The 20326-nt window shown below is 45.8% G+C and overlaps 1 non-coding gene across 1 annotated transcript; it reads right to left on the reverse strand.

The window, feature by feature from the left end:
- Nucleotides 1–19377: 19377 nt before the first annotated feature.
- TRNAT-AGU (transfer RNA threonine (anticodon AGU)) lies at nucleotides 19378–19451 on the reverse strand. The gene has a single exon. It is a non-coding gene; the product is annotated as a tRNA-Thr (tRNA).
- Nucleotides 19452–20326: the final 875 nt, after the last annotated feature.

The raw sequence follows: 20326 nt of genomic DNA on the forward strand, positions 1-20326 counted from the left end.
ATACAACAGAAGGTCTCCGGACTCCTGTATGCGGATGACATAGTCCTATAGCTGACAATGCAACAGATTTACAGAGACTTGCGAATATATGTGGCAATGCAACGAAAAAATCTAGGCAATACGTTTAGCACAGAGAAATCGGGAATCATGATTTTTAATAAAACTAAAGTAATTACAGGGTGTCAATTCAACAGCAAGTCATACCCATAATCAAGGAATATAAATAGCTCGGCGTATACATAAACGACAGAAAAACATAGTATCCACCAAGATAAGCTGAAAATAAAGGAGACGAAGAATTAACACTTTTTGCTTGTGGAAAGGCCTTCAGCACGCCTTGTAAGGTTGTATAGGTCGCAGAAGACCGAAGGCGGCTGTCATTAAGTCACTAAAGAGAACATCAGCTCACAGACGTACGCACTTCCGAAGAGAGACTCTAGTTGCAAGGTATTTGTTTCCGTATTTGTTCTTATCAAGTTTCTTATAAAACCGAAGGTGGGGCTGCTCTCGGTGCAAGACCTTTAGCTCTGGCAGACACTGCAGGTCGGTGAGCTCTAGCCGTACTGTGGAGTCGCAGTGTTTCGGCGTCACCGTGAACGGGTCGTGAAACAGGTGGTAGCGCTGATTCTCGTCTTCAGATACTTGAACCGCTCTTGGAACTCTGCCAGAAGGGTTTCGATATGTTGCGCGTAGGTGGCACTTACGGACCTATGCTTCTCGCCAGCCGGAAAGAGCTTCTGGCAGGCAGGCGAGTGCACTATGTTCATGCATGTGAACTGCAACGTGAACAAGCACAGTTTCTCTTGGAACGCGAATATGGTGCTCACCATGTCCGCAATGACATATGATCCTTTGGCGTTGTGTTGAGCGTGTTAAGATGGCCTCTTATAACCATGAGAACTGCTAGGTGCCACAACCAATCGTCGTCTTTGAAGTACAGAACGCTTTTCGCTTCGTCGATCAAGAAACTAGTGATGTCTCCTCTGAGCGCCACGAAGCCATTCAAAGCATTCCCACGGCTTAACCAGCTAACGTCGGTGTGATACGGGATTTGAAGAAAGAACAGCGCTACAAAGACGCGACATTAAAGAAAAACATGTACGACGGACAGGCCTGTCCGTCGTACATGTTTTTCATTTAGTCCACGTCTTTGTAGCACTGTTTTTTCTTCAAGAATGTTACACCAACTCGCCCACACCAAGGTCCTAATACGGGACGTCCTCGTGGTTGATTTCAACTTCCTGCAAGTACTCTTGAAATCTTCTATGCTTGAACCTGTGAGAAGGTATGAGATTGACGACTGGCGTCACAATCCTCAGCACATGCTCAATGTTCCTAACCTTGGCGCAGAGCGCTTCCTGGTGCAGCACGTAGTAGTACTCTTAGCTTTCACGACGCAACATGCGTTGAGAAACGCGATGGATCCGTTTCTATTCCCAATAAGAGCTATGGCTTGATCTGTGCAGACACTTGCGAGCTTTTCCGACAGATTGAGTTTCTCGACGACGTTCTTGACTTCTTTGCTTTTGACTTTCTCTTGTTGTTCGTCCGTGAACTGAACACAGCTCTGCAAGTTCCTCAGTGACACCAAAGTTTTCATCCACCCCTCGAACGAAAACAAGCAACTCAGCTGCGTCTGTGATATCTGTGCACTCGTCCAAAGCTACGGAGTAGCAGGCGAACTTGCTGCAAGTGCACCGGAGCTATTTTGTTAAGTCGCTTGTAATATCATAAACGCGTCTCTCGGCCGTCATTCTTGAAAAGCTCAGACCTTGAAAGGTTTCCAAATGCCAACTTTTTTTTCCGGGCACATCTATTCGCTGGGAATAATGAGGCACTCCTTTATAGGCTTCCTGCGCGATAGTTTTGAAACAAGCGTGGCGCCACCTGCTGGTGCATGTGGGGCATGGAATCGAGTAATACAGAGTCCGACTGGCTGATTCAGTTGGTTGCGTAGCCATCGGATAGGAAGCACCTATTTCACTTGTTCCTGGTGCATGATGCGTGTTTTTATTGCGTCTATAGCACTTCGAAAACGCCTAACAACTACAAAATCGTCCTAGAATAGTTGCTCGCCTCATTCGCCAGACCCATGCAGAAAGCGGAAGCGAGAGCTGCCGTACCGCGCCGCGTCCTGCGACGCAACGTCGTCACCAACGCCGCTGTTGCGTCGTGAATTGCCACGAACAAGAAGGACAGAAGGACTGCATCACAAGGTTAAATTTTACCCTTTTCCGTCTCGTTCATGCGAAGCAGAGTGGCGAAAATGCAGGATAAGGGCTGTTCAACAAACGGGAAAAGCGAAACTATACGTGTACTCCGCGACGGCCGCTCGCCTTAGAGACGGAACGCCGTGACTGCCGAGTGGTAACGAAAGTATATGCAGCGACAACTTCGTTTGGAACAGCAGTGATCAAAAATGAAGAAGCAGAAGAAAAAAAATGTGAGCCATGCTGCGGGTGTAGAGACCTGTCCGCCGGTTTAAATTGTGATCGCATACTACGAAAATCGCACTCGTCGCAGGAGGCCTGCGGCGTGCCATCAACAACATGATCGCACGTCGCACCGACCACAGTAATCGGCATGATTTTTTGACGCTAGCACAGAAAATAAATATAAAAAAGAATGGAGAAGTGGAGAAGGATAATTCAAATTGCACCTATATAGCTATTTCGTGGTTTGTTTTACAGTCAATTGTAGTTTTAACCTATACATACGTGTCACATATATATGACGCTGCATCCACGATCACTCTGTTCTCGTCGCGCACAGATGTTTAATTCGAATGTCGGACCTATAGTTACCGATGAGCGCATTTCGCGTATCACGCAGAGCGACCGCATCTATCCTGCCATAACCGAAACTAACGCGCAATAATTTCGATTCGCTATATACGTTTTAGGAGCTTTGCAGGTTTTAGCTCTCAGGTTTTACCTTTGAGGTTTTACCTCTCAACTATACTAACACGTGTGTCATACGAATCCTTCGCAAAATATTTAAGATGGCCGCCTCATTGTTTCTCGGCGGCGCTGGGCTGTATACAGCGACCACTGTCAGTTGCACCAGCACTCTCGTACACGCACGATAGCCGGCACGCACATGTACACCTATGCCCCAACCCCTCTTCCCCGTTTAACCATCAACGGAAGACGGCCGTAACTATAGGATTGAAGATGTGCCTGTAAGACAGTTGAAGGCCACAAGAAGCGAGCGTTGATGCGAGAATAACTGAGAGGCGAAGGTCGCCCTGGGCCGCTTGCCCCCAATGCAGTAATAGTTTGGTCGTGCATGCGCTTGATCGCCTTGAGATTGTCTAGACACAAATTTAGCACGGAGACGTCGGGCGCGAGAGAACATCGCAGAACTTACCTCGATCGGGATGTCGCACGATGCTCGCTGTGTACTTCGAGTTGCAGCGAGCCGAAATACCCGAAACTTCTTTGACAGCGTGCACTTAGTTCGACTGGCTATGTTTCCTCTCCTTGTGCAATGTGGAAGGGCGGAAGAAACTTTAATTACTGGTCCAGGCACTTTTGTCAGCAGACAGCTCCCAATGCTGCGATGGGGGTGCTATAGCAATTGCTTTTTTCGCAGCGCTACATGCATGGGTAGCGCAGGAGGCCTATGCTGTCGCTATCTGTGAATGGGCAACCTGAACGTGCGATAAGCAAGGATATTCGGAAGGACGCCCTCGTAGCTGCCTCAGATTCATTCTTTTCTTTCGTAAATGTATACTGTAAACGGAAATAACTCCTAGGTGGAAGTATAATGCTTTTCCTCTAGCGACGCCCCGGTTGGGAGTTTATTATGCTCCGTATGATCGGAGTAGAATTTTTACTCCGTGCGAGCGGAATTTTTGCGTGGAACCATGGGAGTTTCTTTCTGTATTATTTATTTTTTGCTTTGCAATGGACGGAGCTTTTTCGAGGTGCAACGGGACTATGAAAAAAAGGTAGCGCGTTAGCTTGCGAAAGATTCTTATATGCAGAGGCTATTGCTCAAATTTCGAAATATATACACAAGACCGCGTTAAATTCAACGAAGCAAGTCAATGAAAGCACATAAATCATGACATACATAAACATTTCAGAAACGCCCAATGCAGAACCTTGAAAGATATCCGACGTACACACGATACTCAAAAAGCAACGCTGCCAGTATATACAGCCACGATACTGTGTGCCTCAAAACCGCCTAGGGTGCACCTGTGCTGTTTTCAGAATTACGACTCACATGCTCGTTCATACGAGATCTGCCTCCCTGAAATTAACAGAATACCTTAATCAACACAAAACTGTTAATTCAGAATAGTGAGAGAAAATGTTAGTGGCGTAATTTTTCAAAATTAGCATGCCATTCTGCGAGTGCTGAAGCGACTTCGCACGCTGCCGGCGTTCGTGGCCAAAAAGTAATGCATTAGTTACAGTAAGCAAAAACATTACACCGGACGTTGTCAGCATGTACACAAAAGGACATAAAAGTCGCATTGTACGTACTGAAGAACACAAGCCACGGTCACGCAGCACGATAACACAGTCAGAACATGAGCCGACATCACGAGCCAGTGAACAGCTTCGAGGTATACCTGATCCTTTTTCCGCACTTGAAAACGTTGCTCTTGCATTCATCGTTGTCAGCAAAGTGATCAGAGCTAACGTACTTGAATCTGAGACACAGTGAGCTTCAGGCACGCCTATAACACTTTATGGAAGGAACTACGGGAAAGAAATTGACAAAACGTTGTCACCGAACGACGCTTCACAGATGTAAACAAACCGTCAGCCATGAGCACTACCGGCTCCGTCGAACGCGCTCGGACGCTGGCGAGGCGCACAGCCTCATGGGAAGCGCCATGTGACCAACCTATTTCGGCAGAGGGGAGTTTTTTAAAACTCCCTGTCGGAGTTTTCACAGGAGAACAAGATTTTGAAGCGGAGTAAAATGGCGTCATGTCGCCTTATTCCTCCCGCAGGTAACCTACAGAGTGAAACGAGGGCATGACGCTGTTTTGCTCCCATACGTCGGAGTAAATATTCGAGGAGGAGAGGCTTTAGGGCAACCACCTGTTAAAAACTCCCAAGTGGGTTTATTTTCGTTTACATTATACCTTGCCCCGCGGGCCGCTTGCGGGCCGCAGGTCGTATGTTGTGCAGCCCTGGTCTTGCAGGCATGCACGGTGCCCGTTATCTTGACGTTACTTTAGCTTCCAGCAGCAAAAATATAGTATTGGCTTGTGTCGTTGATTTCCATCATGTGGCTTGGGGTTTCAGAACAGATATATTTGTGGGAAATACCTGGTAATTTAATCTTCGTAATGCTGTTTCTTGTATAATTTCGAACATTAATAAACAAGGCAGCTCACGCAAATTTATTCCAAGCTGTGACACGAAATAGGGTTTATAACCCCAAAATATAGCGTTATTTAGGACAAGAGATTAGTATCAAGTGATAAAATTGTATAAAGCATTTATTATTCAGCAGCGCTCGTCCATGTGTACTGGAACCAGTGCGGCACAAACACAACCAGCGCAGTTTCCAGTGCGAACCAGCGAACTGCAGCGAGAACCAGCGCCTGTACAGCACAAACCAGTGCGCCCCAGCGTCATGGCAGTGGAACCAGCGTCTCTTCCTGTGTGACCCAGCTCTTATCCAGCGTTCTCACTGGTGTGCCAGTGAGTCCCAGCGAGTGCCAGCGTACCCAGTGCGACCCAGCGCCAAAAAGCGCGCTGGTTTCACACTGGAAGACGCTGGGAGAAGCTGGTTTTTGCAACAGGGTTGAAACATTTGTTTGCGGACACTAGCGCTCAGCGATAGATCTTGCCTTTTCTAGTTCGTCTTCGTCTCTGGGACTCTTTTAGGTTGCGCCACGAAGAGGCAGCCACATTCCTATTATTTATTACGTGGTCACTCTTTAATTTAATTCCGTTTTAATGCTTATATTTCTGTTGATTGTGAAATCTTCTCATATTACTTGAGGTTACCTTTGTTTTCTCGGACAGCTATTGCTGAGGTTATTAAAGAAACAAGCCAATGTACTGTTTTCAAGCGTTGCTTGAAGAATTTGGCTTTAAATTTGGCCAAGCTAAAGCCGACTGGTTCATTCCGCAGTCTAATTCTAGAGTAATGCGCATACACAGGCATGACAAGGCTGCTTAGCAGCGTCCTCTTTTTAATCAAATTCTGAAGAACTTGAGAGATTACAAGTTTGTTGCTGCTTCTTTCAAGCGTACGGTCTCCGATTTGATATCATGTGCAACGTTCCAATTATCTTTCCAAATTTCGAAACAGAAAATCCCTCTTTAGAAGTTTGCCGTCTTCTCGAAGAGGCTCCTGCTGCCGGTAAGTACTGCATCTTTCGTTATTTCGCTAGGTGAAAAGTCTGAATCCCTAGAACATATCTTCAATGCCTTAGAATACCATTTCACTTCAGTTATGTCATCCCGTCTACCGAGTACAATGTCAGACAATGAATTTCTGGACATGAGAATTAGCACATGTCGTTTGTACGCTGCCTTCTTCAGTGCCAAGTTCTGATGGCATTACCTCGGCCATAATCAAAATACTCTATGAATTCGACCCTCAAGGAACCTGAATATGTCCAATTATTTTTCGCCCATACGTTCGCCCATACGTTCCAAATCCTCTGCGTTGCTTCAAATGCCAGCGTTTCGGTCACAGTTCACAGAGCTGTCGAGGCCGCCAAACCTGCGCAAAATGCAGTGCTCATGAGCACACCTCTGAAACTTGTGAAAACTCTCTCCACTGCGTAAACTGTGAAGGGGAGCACGCTGCATACTCGCGGTCGTGCCCATCGTGGAAGAAAGAAAAGGAAATAGTTACAATCAAAGTCAAGGAAAACATAAGTTTCAAAGAGGCACGCAGGCGGGTATCTTTCCTGCCAAAGCACACCTTTGACGATGTGGCGCGTCAGGGGGCAGCGTCACAACGGCCTCCGGCGGCTGTCCGACCCACAAGCAGTGAGTCGGCAGTTACGCCATCTGCCCCCGCGGCGGTTGCAGCTAGCGCTGCTCCGTCAACCGAGGAGAAGGGACCGTCGACCCCGAAGGTGGGCGCAGCCGAGGCTGCCTCAACCTCCCAGGTCCCTTCCAGCGCTGGCAACGGCCGGCGCAGCCAAATCTCCCAGGGAGCCCCATCGACCTCCGGGCTGGTGGGCGCAGGGGTCTTGCCCTCCAAGGCGGGACCCTCTCGGGAAACTTCTCGCTCGCAAGAGCAGGTGTCCGGCGCCTCACAAGAGGCAATGGACACTACACCTATCCTCAAGGCGCATCCGGCGCCTAAGGAGCGGCGAGGTTCCCTCGAACGCTTCAAAAAGAGCAAAACCCCGGTTACAGGGCCTCGAAAGGGCTCTGTAATCTAAGACATCCCTTCCGTTTTCGTAACCACAGCACCAATTTAATTTAAAATATGGATACACAAATCATTCAATGGAATGTCAGAGGTCTGCTTAGGAATCTTGATGATGTTCAAGAACTCATCCATAAACACAACCCAAAAGTGCTGTGTTTACAGGAAACACACTTGAAATCAAAATACACAAACTTTCTTCGACAGTATGTAACATTTCGCAAAGATCGCGATGATGCTGTCGCATCATCGGGTGGTGTTGCAATTATAATTCAAAAAAGCATAGCCTGTCAACGTGTACAGCTACGAACGGCCCTTGAGGCAGTGGCGGTTCGGGCTATTCTGCTAAAGAAACTTATCACTATTTCCTCGCTTTATATTCCCCCACATTCTAAACTAAGCAAACATGAATTTCAGTCCTTTATAGATGAATTGCCAGAACCCTATGTTGTTCTTGGCGATTTCAATGCTCATAACTACCTGTGGGGCGACCCTCATATAGATGCGCGAGGACGTCTTGTCGAACAATTCCTTTTTTCTTCTGGTGCGTGTCTGTTGAATAAGAAGCAACACACATATTACTCGCTAGCAAACAGAACCTATTCTTCCATAGATCTTAGCATAGTCTCCCCGTCTGTACTGCCTGAACTTGAATGGGAAGTTGCCGACAACCCTTACGGCAGCGACCACTTCCCTATACTGCTAAGATCACCTAAAGAAAATGAATATCCACTACACGCTCCTAGGTGGAAGATTGACACAGCAGACTGGGAGAGGTTCCGAAACTTAACTAGTATATCATGGGATGACATGTCTTCTTTAGAAATCGATGCTGCTGTGGAGTACTTCACAGCCTTCGTAATAGATGCCGCATCTAAATGCATACGTGAATTAAGCAGCTCGGCATACAAACGGCATGTCCCGTGGTGGAACAATGAATGCAGAATCGCACGTAGGAATCAGAACAAAGCGTGGGAGTTGCTACGCGCTTCGCCCACTGCAGAAAATCTTGTCAACTTTAAAAAAGTAAAATCCCAAGGTAGGAGAACCCGCCGACAGGCCAGAAGAGAAAGCTGGCAAAAGTATCTATCGAGTATTAACTCGTTTAGGGATGAGGCCAAAGCCTGGAACAGAGTTAATAGGATTAGAGGGAGGCAAACATACTCAGTCCCCCTGGTAAACACACAGGGCGATACACTGCAAGACCAGGCAAACTTACTTGGGGAATATTTTGAAAGCGTGTCAAGTCCAACAAATTATACACAATCCTTTCTCAAATACAAACAAACAGAAGAACGTAAGCCACTAATAAGAAAAGGTCGAAAGAATGAGCCTTACAACCGTCCATTTTGTATTGCCGAATTGAGAGCTGCCTTGAGCGCATGCAACAGCTCCGCACCAGGATCTGATAGAATCATGTATGAAATGCTCAAAAACTTACACAATGACACGCAGGTTACACTACTCACACTTTTCAACACCATTTGGAATGCAGGGTACCTTCCAACCGCATGGAAGGAAGCCATTGTGGTCCCTGTTTTGAAACAAGGCAAGGACCCTTCCTCAGTATCAAGTTACCGCCCGATAGCCCTCACAAGTTGCATTTGTAAGGTGTTTGAAAAAATGACTAACCGGCGACTCATTCATTTCCTTGAACAGAGCAAAATCCTTGATCCCTATCAGTGCGGCTTCCGAGAAGGGCGCTCCACAACTGACCATCTTATACGTGTAGAAGCAAATATCCGGGACGCATTTGTACACAAACAATTCTTCTTATCCATATTCCTCGATATGGAGAAGGCGTACGATACGACGTGGCGTTACGGAATCCTAAGAGACTTGTTAGAAATGGGTATCCATGGAAATATGCTTAACCTAATAGAAAGCTATCTGTCCAGTCGTACCTTCCGGGTAAAAGTCGGCAATGTACTATCACGACCTTTTACACAAGAAACGGGTGTACCCCAAGGAGGCGTGCTCAGCTGCACACTTTTCATCGTGAAGATGAACACGCTTCGCGCTTCATTACCACCGGCAAGCTTTTATTCTGTCTACGTGGACGATATACAAATAGCTTTCAAATCTTGTAACCTCGCAGTCTGCGAGAGGCAGGTACAGCATGGCCTGAACAAAGTCTCAATGTGGGCAAACAATAATGGATTTAAGATCAATCCTAACAAAAGCTCTTGCGTTCTTTTTACAAGAAAGAGAGGAATGATCCCAGATCCTTGCTTAGAACTTTGTGGACAACAAATACCCGTAAACAAAGAGCACAAGTTTCTAGGTGTTATACTAGACTACAGACTCACTTTCGTCCCCCACATTAAACATATTAAAGAAAAATGTCTGAAAACAATGAACCTAATGAAACTTATATCCCATACATCGTGGGGTAGTGACAGGAAGTGCTTAATTAATCTCTATAAGAGCCTGATCCGTTCACGATTAGATTATGGTGCCGTGATCTACAATTCTGCAGCCCCGAGCACGCTAAAGATGCTAGATCCGGTCCACCATCTAGGTATCCGTTTAGCCACAGGAGCTTTCAGAACGAGTCCCGTACAAAGTTTATATGCAGAATCGAATGAGTGGTCGCTTCATATCCAGAGAACGTACATCAGCCAAACATATTTACTGAAAGTCCACTCAAATCCAGAACATCCCTGTTTTAATACCGTTAATGACGTGACATATGCTACACTCTTTCGCAATCGTCCCTCCGTAAGACAGCCTTTCTCGCTGCGTGTGAGGGAGCTTAGTGAAGAAATGCACGTTCCACTCCTCGAGCTTCCCCTAATGCATCCAACCAAGCTGCTACCTCCTTGGGAGTGGCAGCTCATACAATGTGATATATCTTTCGTGGAAGTCACAAAGCATGCTCCAGAGATTGAAATCCAAATGCATTTCCGCGAACTCCAGTACAAATACTCCTGCACTGAGTTCTACACAGACGCATCGAAGTCACGCGAGGGGGTGTCATATGCAGCCGTCGGTCCATCCTTCTCGGAATCCGATTTACTGCATCCGGAAACTAGTATCTTCACGGCTGAGGCCTACGCAATATTGTCGACCGTGAAGCATATAAGGAAATCAAAGCTCGAAAAATCAGTTATATATACGGACTCCCTTAGTGTTGTGAAGTCTTTGATGTCGTTCTGTAAGCACAAAAATCCTATAATAATTGAACTCTATTCCATATTATGTAAAGCATATGTATCAAACCAGCATGTGATTATATGCTGGGTTCCTGGCCATAGGGGCATCCAGGGTAATGTTCTAGCGGACCAGATGGCCACATCAATTGCATCACACACTGTTAATTCTACCGCTGCGGTCCCTGTCACAGACCTGAAACCCTTCTTAAGAAGGAAACTGCGAAACTACTGGCAACGATTGTGGGACCTGGAAACAAATAATAAGTTGCATGTAATAAAGCCAAAATTAGGTTTCTGGCCTCCTGTAACAAAATCACTCCGGACAGATGTCCTATTTTGTCGTCTAAGAATAGGACACACATTTGGCACGCACAACTTTTTACTCACTGGAAACGAGCCTCTAACCTGTGGTAGATGCGGGGAGAGGCTGACCGTCCTCCACGTCCTGCTGGAGTGTCGGGAAGCCGAATATGAAAGAAAGAAGCATTTTCCCCTAGCATACCGGCAGCACATCCCCCTTCATCCTGTTATGTTACTCGGTGCAGAACCGCTCTTTGACACCAGCACTGTCCTAGGTTTTCTGAAAGATGTTGCATTACATGTAACTAGCCCATACGTTCGTAGCGCCTCCTCTCTATAGAGGATAGCGCTGTGATAGTTGTTTCGTATAGCACATGCCTCTCGTCCCTTGGGTTCAAGGGTTTTGGCGAGGCAGTAGTGCCCTTAGAAAATTTTAGCATCTCACATATTTTGTACATTGCATCATTTTTCCCAATACATTCTAGTGTTCATAGTATTCGTCATTAGTCATCGCCATAATTTTATAGCACGTAGATTTTACGCACTTTACAGCGACAATTTTAGGCCACTTTACAGCCAAGTCACATCTCCATAATCCATCGTCAACATCACCACTTGTCATGGCGCTCTTTGGCCAAACCTGGCCCTTGCGCCATTAAACACCACATATCATCATCATCAAGGCATAAAGTAATTTTTTTCTCGCGATCCGGCATGTGCTGTAGCATTTCAATCACGAGAGCTCTACCAAACCAGTCATAAAAATACAAAATTCTTCATAAATACCGAGAATTACACGTTTTAGACGCACAGCTTTTGCGACGAAATTTTTGCTGCAAATCTTGACATTTCATGTAAATCCGTTGGTAGAATTCATCGCCTTGGAAGGCCGGGCAAACAAAGACCAGTCATAATTCATTTCCAGGATTTTAATGAAAAGCAGCTTGTATTGAAAAACACTTACAAATTAAAAGGCGCCAGAATGTCGGTCCAGAATGACTATTCGCGAAGTACTCTGAGTAAGCGAAGACTTCTATGGAACAGCGCAAAAGCTGAGAAGGAACAGAGAAAGAAAGTCAGCTTAATTAATGACAGACTGCGAGTGGATAACAAGTTCTTCGTTTGGGATGAACAAAAATACGCGAGAACGCAAATTCGTGGTAATCAAGGTGCTCCAAATGACTGACGCACTACGGTTGCAGTCAAAGAATTACGGGTTCTAAACATTAATGCTCGCAGCATTGTTAACAAAACTGAGAAACTTGAATCGGTTATCTTGAGTAACAATCCCCATGTAGTTGTGTTAACCGAAACGTGGCTGCATGACGCTATTGATGACGCAGTTCTTTTCCCCCCGTCCTATCAGGCCTATCGTCATGATAGGTCATCGAGGTGTGACGGAGTAGCAGTTCTGGTAAACAAAAATATAACTGCTGTTCCTTTACGTCAAGCCAGTAACCTAGAAGCTGTTACACTGAAACTTTCTTGCCGGGGTAAAACATTTTTATTTGGCGTTTATCGAGCCCCTGAGTCACCTGCGTAATTCCTTGATGATCTTTGTGAACATATTGCATCGTTGACAAGTGATAATGTGCTGCTTATAGGCGATTTTAATCTCCCACACATTGATTGGGAGAATGTATCTTCCTTCACCGAGTCTGACTTACACATGAACTACCTACGCAATATTATGCTTTGTCATAACTTGCAACAAGTTGTCAAACATCCAACACGCGTTCATGGCACGTCACCAACGGTCCTTGATCTTGTTTTTGTAAGTCAATCCTTTGAAAAATTTTCTGTCTCCGTTGAACCTGGCATTTCTGACCATGAACTCGTGTATTTGACATGCTCGTTGAACTCCTGTTAAGTCAGTAAAAACAAGACAATTACTATTAAAGACTTCTCTCGAGCCAATGATGAAAGCGTTCTAGATTACCTTGAAATATGCCTTGACAATTTCCGAGGGTATGATATTTTTGTACTTTGGGACACATTTAAAAAATTGTCAATCACTGCCTCAACAATTTTATTCCGAGCAGAACTAAGCGAACATCTAAAGTTACTCCCTGGATTACAAGAGAAGTCTTACACATTAAAAGAAGAGCTAAACGCTTAGAACGGCGATGTGGTTCACGTGACGCAATCCAAGAAATCCAGAATAACTTAAACCAAAAGTTGGGGCATACTAAGCGTCGGTACTTCCAGCATACACTGCCAAATTTTATTCGCTTCGCACCGAAAAAATGTTGGGCCTATCTAAGAAAAAAGAACAAAGTAATTAGCCATATTGTACACGAGGAGATTATCATCAATGAAAAGCGCAATATTGCGCAATATTTTAATGAATACTTCCGCAGTGTTTTTTCTAACTCTGATACCACTACACTTCATAACTGTACGCCATGCAACTCTGCAGCTGATATTGTGTCATTACCAGGTGTTGTTTCAATGCTACTCAACTTTAAAACTACATCCTCCCCAGGTCCAGATGACATGCCCAACGTTTTTTTTTTTTGAGGAGGTATGCCGAAGCATTAGCACCTTTTATAGTTATTATATTTCAAGTGTACTTGTCTTCAGCTACCCTGCCTAGAGATTGGCTCTTGGCACGTGTTGCACCTGCACTGAAGAAAGGTGACGCTACACTAGTAACAAGTTGTCGTGCTATATCACTAACTTCATCATGCTGCAAACTACTTGTACATATTATAGCTAAGGCAATTATTAAGCTTGTAGGGAATAACAACATACTTTCTTCTTGGCAACATGGTTTTCGCAAGGGTTTTTCTACTGTAACACAATTAACAACGGTTATCCACAATTTTGCTAGTGTTCTTGTTAGGACCGGTCAAGTTGATGTAATATTTTTAGATTTAAGAAAGGCGTTCGGTTTTGTATGACATTGCAAACTGAATAATAAACTAAAATCAATTAACCTTCCAACCTACTTAGTGAATTGGGTGGCTGCTTATCTGACTAACTGCATGCAGTTTGTTTCAATTAATGATCACTCATCCACCGAACTTGCCGGAGAGTTTTCAGAAACAGATCAGGCCCTCCTCACTAAGCTTAAAGAGAAGTACGTAGGAGCAGTAATCACTCCCCCATGCACCTTGCCATACCAAGGGCAAGAAAACGCGGTGCTAGACGCTCCGATAACTAAGGCAGAACTCTTCGCGGCAGCGCAAGCTGCGAAGAGAAATAATGCTCCAGGACCAGATCAGCTCACAAATGCTATGATCCGAAACCTGAGCGACGAGCGCCTAGAACAGCTTACCCGGTATTTTAATGAACAGATATGGGAGAGGGGCGTAGTTCCACAAAAGTGGAAGGAGGCTAAAATCGTGCTTATTCCGAAAGCAGGAAAACCTCATGATCTACAAAATCTCAGGCCGATATCACTAACCTCCTTTCATGGCAAATTATTTGAGAAGGTGATCCACACACATCTCACGTCTTACATTGAAGACCGCAACCTATTTCCCACTAACATATTCGGCTTCCGCCAACATTTGTCGACACAAGATGTTTTCCTGCTACTTCGCGAAGAAGTTCTATGCAACACCACGGTTGGTGCGGAACATCTCGTCCTGGCTCTTGATTTAAAAAGTACATTCGACACTATTTCACATGAACTTATCTTATCTGAGCTAAGTGACATCGGTTGTGGACAAAGAATCTATGATTACGCCCGCTCTTTCCTGAGCTCTCGCACCGCGACAATAGGCATTGGCACTACGCGCTCAGACACTTTTCCCATGCCCAATAGAGGTACACCGCAAGGGGCGATACTCTCCCCCCTTCTTTTCAATATCGGCATGAGACGCTTAGCCAAAACACTCGACGTCGTACCTGGGCTAGGGTACGCGATATATGCAGACGATATTACCCTATGGGCAACCAGCGGCTCGTTAGGACAAAAAGAAGAAATCCTGCAAGAAGCAGCGACCGTTGTTGAAACCTTCGCTCGCAGCAGTGGAATGAGCTGCGCTCCCGATAAATCAGAATTTATAAGGATACGAGGTCGAGGCCGTCAAACTCACGAGCCGGTGAACCTCTTTCTAAAAGACAGCCAGATAAAGGAGGTCCAGAAAATGCGAGTCCTCGGACTGTGGTTGCAAAGCAACAAACGAGTAGACCACACCATTAAAACCCTTAGGACTACGGTGAAACAGATCTCCCGTATGATCCGTAGAGTAACTTATCACCGAAAAGGTTTCAAGGAAACAGAGACGATCCGGCTCGTTCAGGCTTTTTTGCTAAGTCGTCTCACATATAGCCTCCCTTTCCAGGACCCCACGAAAACAGAACTAAAGGCCCTAGATGCGTTGATTAGAACGTCGTACAAAGCGGCTCTCGGCCTACCACAGGGAACCTCTACTGAACACCTGCTGGCCCTCGGGATTCACAATAACTACGAGGAGCTACGGGCAGCGACGCTCATATCTCAGCGGGAGCGGCTTAGCTTAACCTCCTCTGGCAGAAAATTACTTTGCCGCGTGGGTTACCCTACTCGTCCACAGTACGCGGGAGAAGAACTCGAATCTCTGCCCAGAGTCCTTCGTGAAAGGATCATAGTAGCCCCAATCCCTAAGAACATGACTCCAAAATACCACCGGGGACGTAGAAGTGCTCGAGCTCGAAAGTTAATGCAGTAATTCGGTGGAAACCTGGATACAGTCTACACAGATGTCGCTCGATGTGGTGCTTACAAATACGCCCTCGCAGTGGTAGGAGCGGCCGCAAATCAAGGGCTTGTGACTTGCGCCACGGCTAGAGTTGCATCTGCGAATACCGCAGAAGCTTCAGCCATCGCGCTAGCTATTAAAACTAAGGACGCTCTGGGACAATCGTCGATAACTCTTACAGATTCCCAAGTCGCATGTAGACTATTCCTCACCGGGAGGCTACCACACTGCACCACTCACCTATTAGGATCCAACCTAACGCAGAAACACATGATCATCTGGTGCCCGGGTCACGCAGGACTCGAGGGCAATGAGAGAGCGGACGGCGCAGGACGGCGGTCGACCACTCTGACGAAAACCCCTTTTTACCACGAGACATCCTTGAGCACCAGCGGCGCGAGCGAAGAAAGTACAGTCCACCACACCCTGACCTATCCAGGCAGGACTCTTATGACTGGCGCCGAATACAGACGCACACATTTCCAAACCTTTATTTGAAAAATGACATTCACCCAACGCTGTAAAGCGTTCGCTGTCCTTGGTGCGGAGGCCGGCCAACTCTCGCCCACATTACGTGGGACTGCCAGAACAGGCCACCCAAAATTAATACGCCAAAAATAGTCGGCAAACTTTCCGGAAGGGAGCAGTGGGAGACTTGGCTCGCCAGCGAGGATCGGGAGATGCAACTAGCGCTCCTCGACCAACCACGGCGGACCGCTCAAGCCAGTGGGGCCCTGGACTAGGGGCTCCACCCACTCGCTTTCCGCATTTTAACGCGATAGCGTTAAGGAGCTCGTGTCGCAGAAAAGCCGGTGTCGTCGGCGTCGGGTGTCGGCGTCGGCGTCCGCGGCGTTGACCGTGAGCGATAAATAACGGCAGGCACTTCATAAATAAAAAGCAACTTCCAAGATGGGCTGGTGGCAATCGAACCAAGGTCTCCGGAGTGTGAGACGGAGACGCTACCACTCAGCCACGAGTTTGATGCTTCCAAGCGGTACAAACGCGCCTCTAGTGAATGCGGTGTTGCCTTCGAAACGAGCCGTGGAAAGTTATACTGCAGTGTATACAGATAATTATGAACATGTAACTTACAGAAGTCGCAATTACAAGAGTAGCGAAGTGCGTTTCCGCTGCATTTCTTCTGCGCTTTCCGCACACGCAGAGCCATCTTGCGGCAAACACAGAAGACCCCCTCCTCTCCATGTAGGGCGCTGCCTCGACAGATGGCGCACCACGCGCGCACTGGAGCTGTGGAAGGACCGGTGCGAGGGGGGTCGTTGCCCGGACTCTCTCTCCCCTGACAACGCTTCGCCTTGCTCCCTCGGCAGAATCAAGCATCCTTCCTTTCTTTAGATCGCTATCTGTCTATCTCTCTGCCCGTGCCGATCACGACGTTTGGCTGGCGTGCATCATTTCCTCCTCCGAGATACCGAGTTCTTCGGTTCGTTCCGCTTGCTCAGGCGCACGTTTCGTTGCTGCGCCGAACGCCGCGTTGCTCGACCATATGGCTCGACGCTCACCACGTCCGATGCGGGGCGCCTCGTAAGTGATGGCTGCCCTGTAACCCATTGTCTTACACCCCTTGGCGGGTCGACGGGAACGCTGTCGCGTTCCACTCCTGAAGGCGAAGCTTAAGCGTCCTCCAATTTTTTTTTCTTTGAAATAAACGTTTTGATATATATATCTATGTCGTGCTATATCACTAACTTCATCATGCTGCAAACTACTTGTACATATTATAGCTAAGGCAATTAATAAGCTTGTAGGGAATAACAACATACTTTCTTCTTGCCAACATGGTTTTCGCAAGGGTTTTTCTACTGTAACACAATTAACAACGGTTATCCACAATTTTGCTAGTGTTCTTGTTAGGACCGGTCAAATTGATGTAATATTTTTAGATTTAAGAAAGGCGTTCGATTTTGTATCACATTGCAAACTGAATAATAAACTAGAATCAATTAACCTTCCAACCTACTTAGTGAATTGGGTAGCTACTTATCTGACTAACTGCATGCAGTTTGTTTCAATTAATGATCACTCATCCACCGAACTTCCAGTATCATCTGTAGTACCCCAGGGTACCGTAGGGGGCCATTTACTATTCTTGATATACTATAATGACATTACAAATGAAATTAAATCCCCGGTACAAATTAAATTATTTTCGGACGATTGTGTAGTGTATAATAACATTAACTGCCGGGAAGATAAATTAGTGCTAAACTCTAATCTCCAAAGCATTCTTTCGCGGTGTCGTCAACGGAGCATGGAATTAAATACAGGTGAGACAGTATGCATGCCAATAACCAAAAAGAAAATTTAAAAACTGTCGTTTGTCTACAAACTAGGTTCCGAACTGCTTGCGGAAGACAGCGAGTACAAATACTTGGGAATCACAATATGCAAAAACCTCAGCTGGAGTACTCGCATCTCTAACATATGTAGCTCTTCGTTCAGGAAACTTTGCTTACTCAGACATAAGCTAAAACATGTACCTCCTAGAACTAGGTTAACGGCTTATACATATCTAATTCGACCTAAACTCGAATACGACAGCATTGTCTGGGATCCCTATACAAAAACTAACATCGATGCTCTTGAAATGATGCAGCGTAAAGCTGTCAGGTTCATTTATTCTAAATATCCTACAAGTGACTTTCCCTCTAGTCTGATGACGCAGCGAAACATTCAGACTCTACAGTTACGAAGAAAAATACGAAGACTAAAATTTCTGTTTTCGCTCAAGAATAATCTCTTGTCTATAAACCCAGATCCTTATTTAAGATCACCAGCAGCTCGTCGAACACGGCATGGTCATACTGACTCTTTAACACCTTATAAGACCCGAACTAACCTTTTCAAATATTCTTTCTTTCCATGCACCATAACAGATTAGAACAAGCTACCTTTTTCACAGTTATCTAATGCTGATGCTTTAGAACATATAAGTCTTTAACATCACTGGCATTTATGTACTGCGAATTTATACCTACACTTATCTGCTTTCTTGTGTTTTGTTATACCGTGTCTCGTTGGCTGCAGTAACAGCCTCGTAAAATGTTGTTGGTGTTTTTGTTTTTTTGTGTGTGTATCTGCGTTTGTGACATGCTTTTGACAATTAGGCTGTGTTTTAAGTACGTAAAAAAAACTTTATATCATTATGTTGCTACGCTTCATTACCCTGCACTCGATGTTGCTATTTGCTAATGTTTGTGCGGTTCGTGCCTTTTCTTCTCATTTTTCCGCTTTTACAATTACTGCTCCTCTTTGTTGCTAGGTATATGATCGTGTTCTGTGCTATTATTTGTACGCGTTGCTTCGATTAATTTTTATGTATTTTTGCCCCCCCTGCTTGGGCCCTTTTTCGGGCCTGCAGTACTCTGATAAAAAAAATTATAGTCGCGGAGGCAAGCGGCTGTCGCGCTTCGGTCATGTGGGCGAGGCCTCCCCTTTATTCTAAAGTTGTACCCGACTATAGCTATAAACCACTTTTGCGGTAATAGAAAGTTGTGAAACACAAACCTCTAGGGCAGCGATGCACAGCTGGTGCCGTCTAGTTGAGAAGTCAGTAGGGTTTGAAAAATTATGAGGATGCGTGATTAGGTATAGGTTGACAACCGCGGGGCGAAAGGCTGTTAAGAGGCGAAGATCTGCGCTGGCCACCGCATCTGATGGAACTAAATATGGCTGATATTCGGGATTACCTCAACATATAAAGAAATACTAAAGCTTAACAGGATGCTTACTTCAAGCCACGGCTACAAGCGTAGCTTACAAGGTGGCCGAGCAATAAAAGAATGCAAGTGTAGCTGGCATGGCGGCTGAGCAAATAAAATGAATGCGGACGGTCTTCCGCACAGTAAAGGCACCGGTGAGATTCGAACTCACGATCTCCTGTTTACTAGACAGGCGCTTTAACCAACTAAGCCACGGCGCCGACGGAAGCGCCTGACGGGTGCACCTCATTTGGCGTACATTTGCCTGCTGATCCGGTTTCTCTCTTCATTTGTTTTCATTTCACGGCACATTCGTAGTCGAACTGAAAGCACGCTGAAGGCGAGTAGGATTATTCATTATTCAAGCAGGAGTGGGCACGCTGCCAACAGCCACGCCTGTTCGACGGTGTAATGGGGAAATAAACAGAGAGAGAGAGAGAGAGAGAGAGAGAGAGACAGACAGAGAGAGAGTGTGTTTCCGAGAACGAGAAACTACCGCCTAGAGGGGCACCAGAGCCGTGTGCAATCGCCATGGCCTCTTGCGAAATCCCAAGACGTATAGTGGATGCTTACAGGTTGCTGCCGGCATCACGGCTGCTGGTACTACTGTTCTCCTTCGTCTTTATTGTCTTTTTTTAAAGAACTGCAGCTCCAATGTAAAACAAATGTCAACCACGCAGTTTTCTGTATATACACCCTCTGGTAGGTCGACGAAAGCTGCTGAGGCTCAAGGCAGGTGTGCTTTGAAGCTCTCAGATATTAGAAACCTACCTTATGCCCGTTGAGTGAGTTACTGCTAAAAAGTAATGTATCTGGGGCTTTATTCACGAAGCTTCTCTTTCCTAACAGCTCTTTATCAATGGCTCGCCGCCTTTGATAATACTATGTCCAAACGTCAGAATTGGTTGAAACTTTTTTCTTACGAACAATTGCGCAAGAACGTTTTTGGGAATACGAGCCCTGAATTGGGAGCTACCTTCTAAACAACACTTTCTTCCTCAGGCAGTATCATGAATGGTTCTTTTAAAGTTTGATAATTTCAGTGTGGTGACAAGAACTGTAACGTTTCAAACATTTATTTTTTATTTTTATTTGA

The sequence above is a fragment of the Dermacentor albipictus genome, chromosome 1, assembly GCF_038994185.2.
Source record: "Dermacentor albipictus isolate Rhodes 1998 colony chromosome 1, USDA_Dalb.pri_finalv2, whole genome shotgun sequence".
Classification (NCBI taxonomy): domain Eukaryota; kingdom Metazoa; phylum Arthropoda; class Arachnida; order Ixodida; family Ixodidae; genus Dermacentor; species Dermacentor albipictus.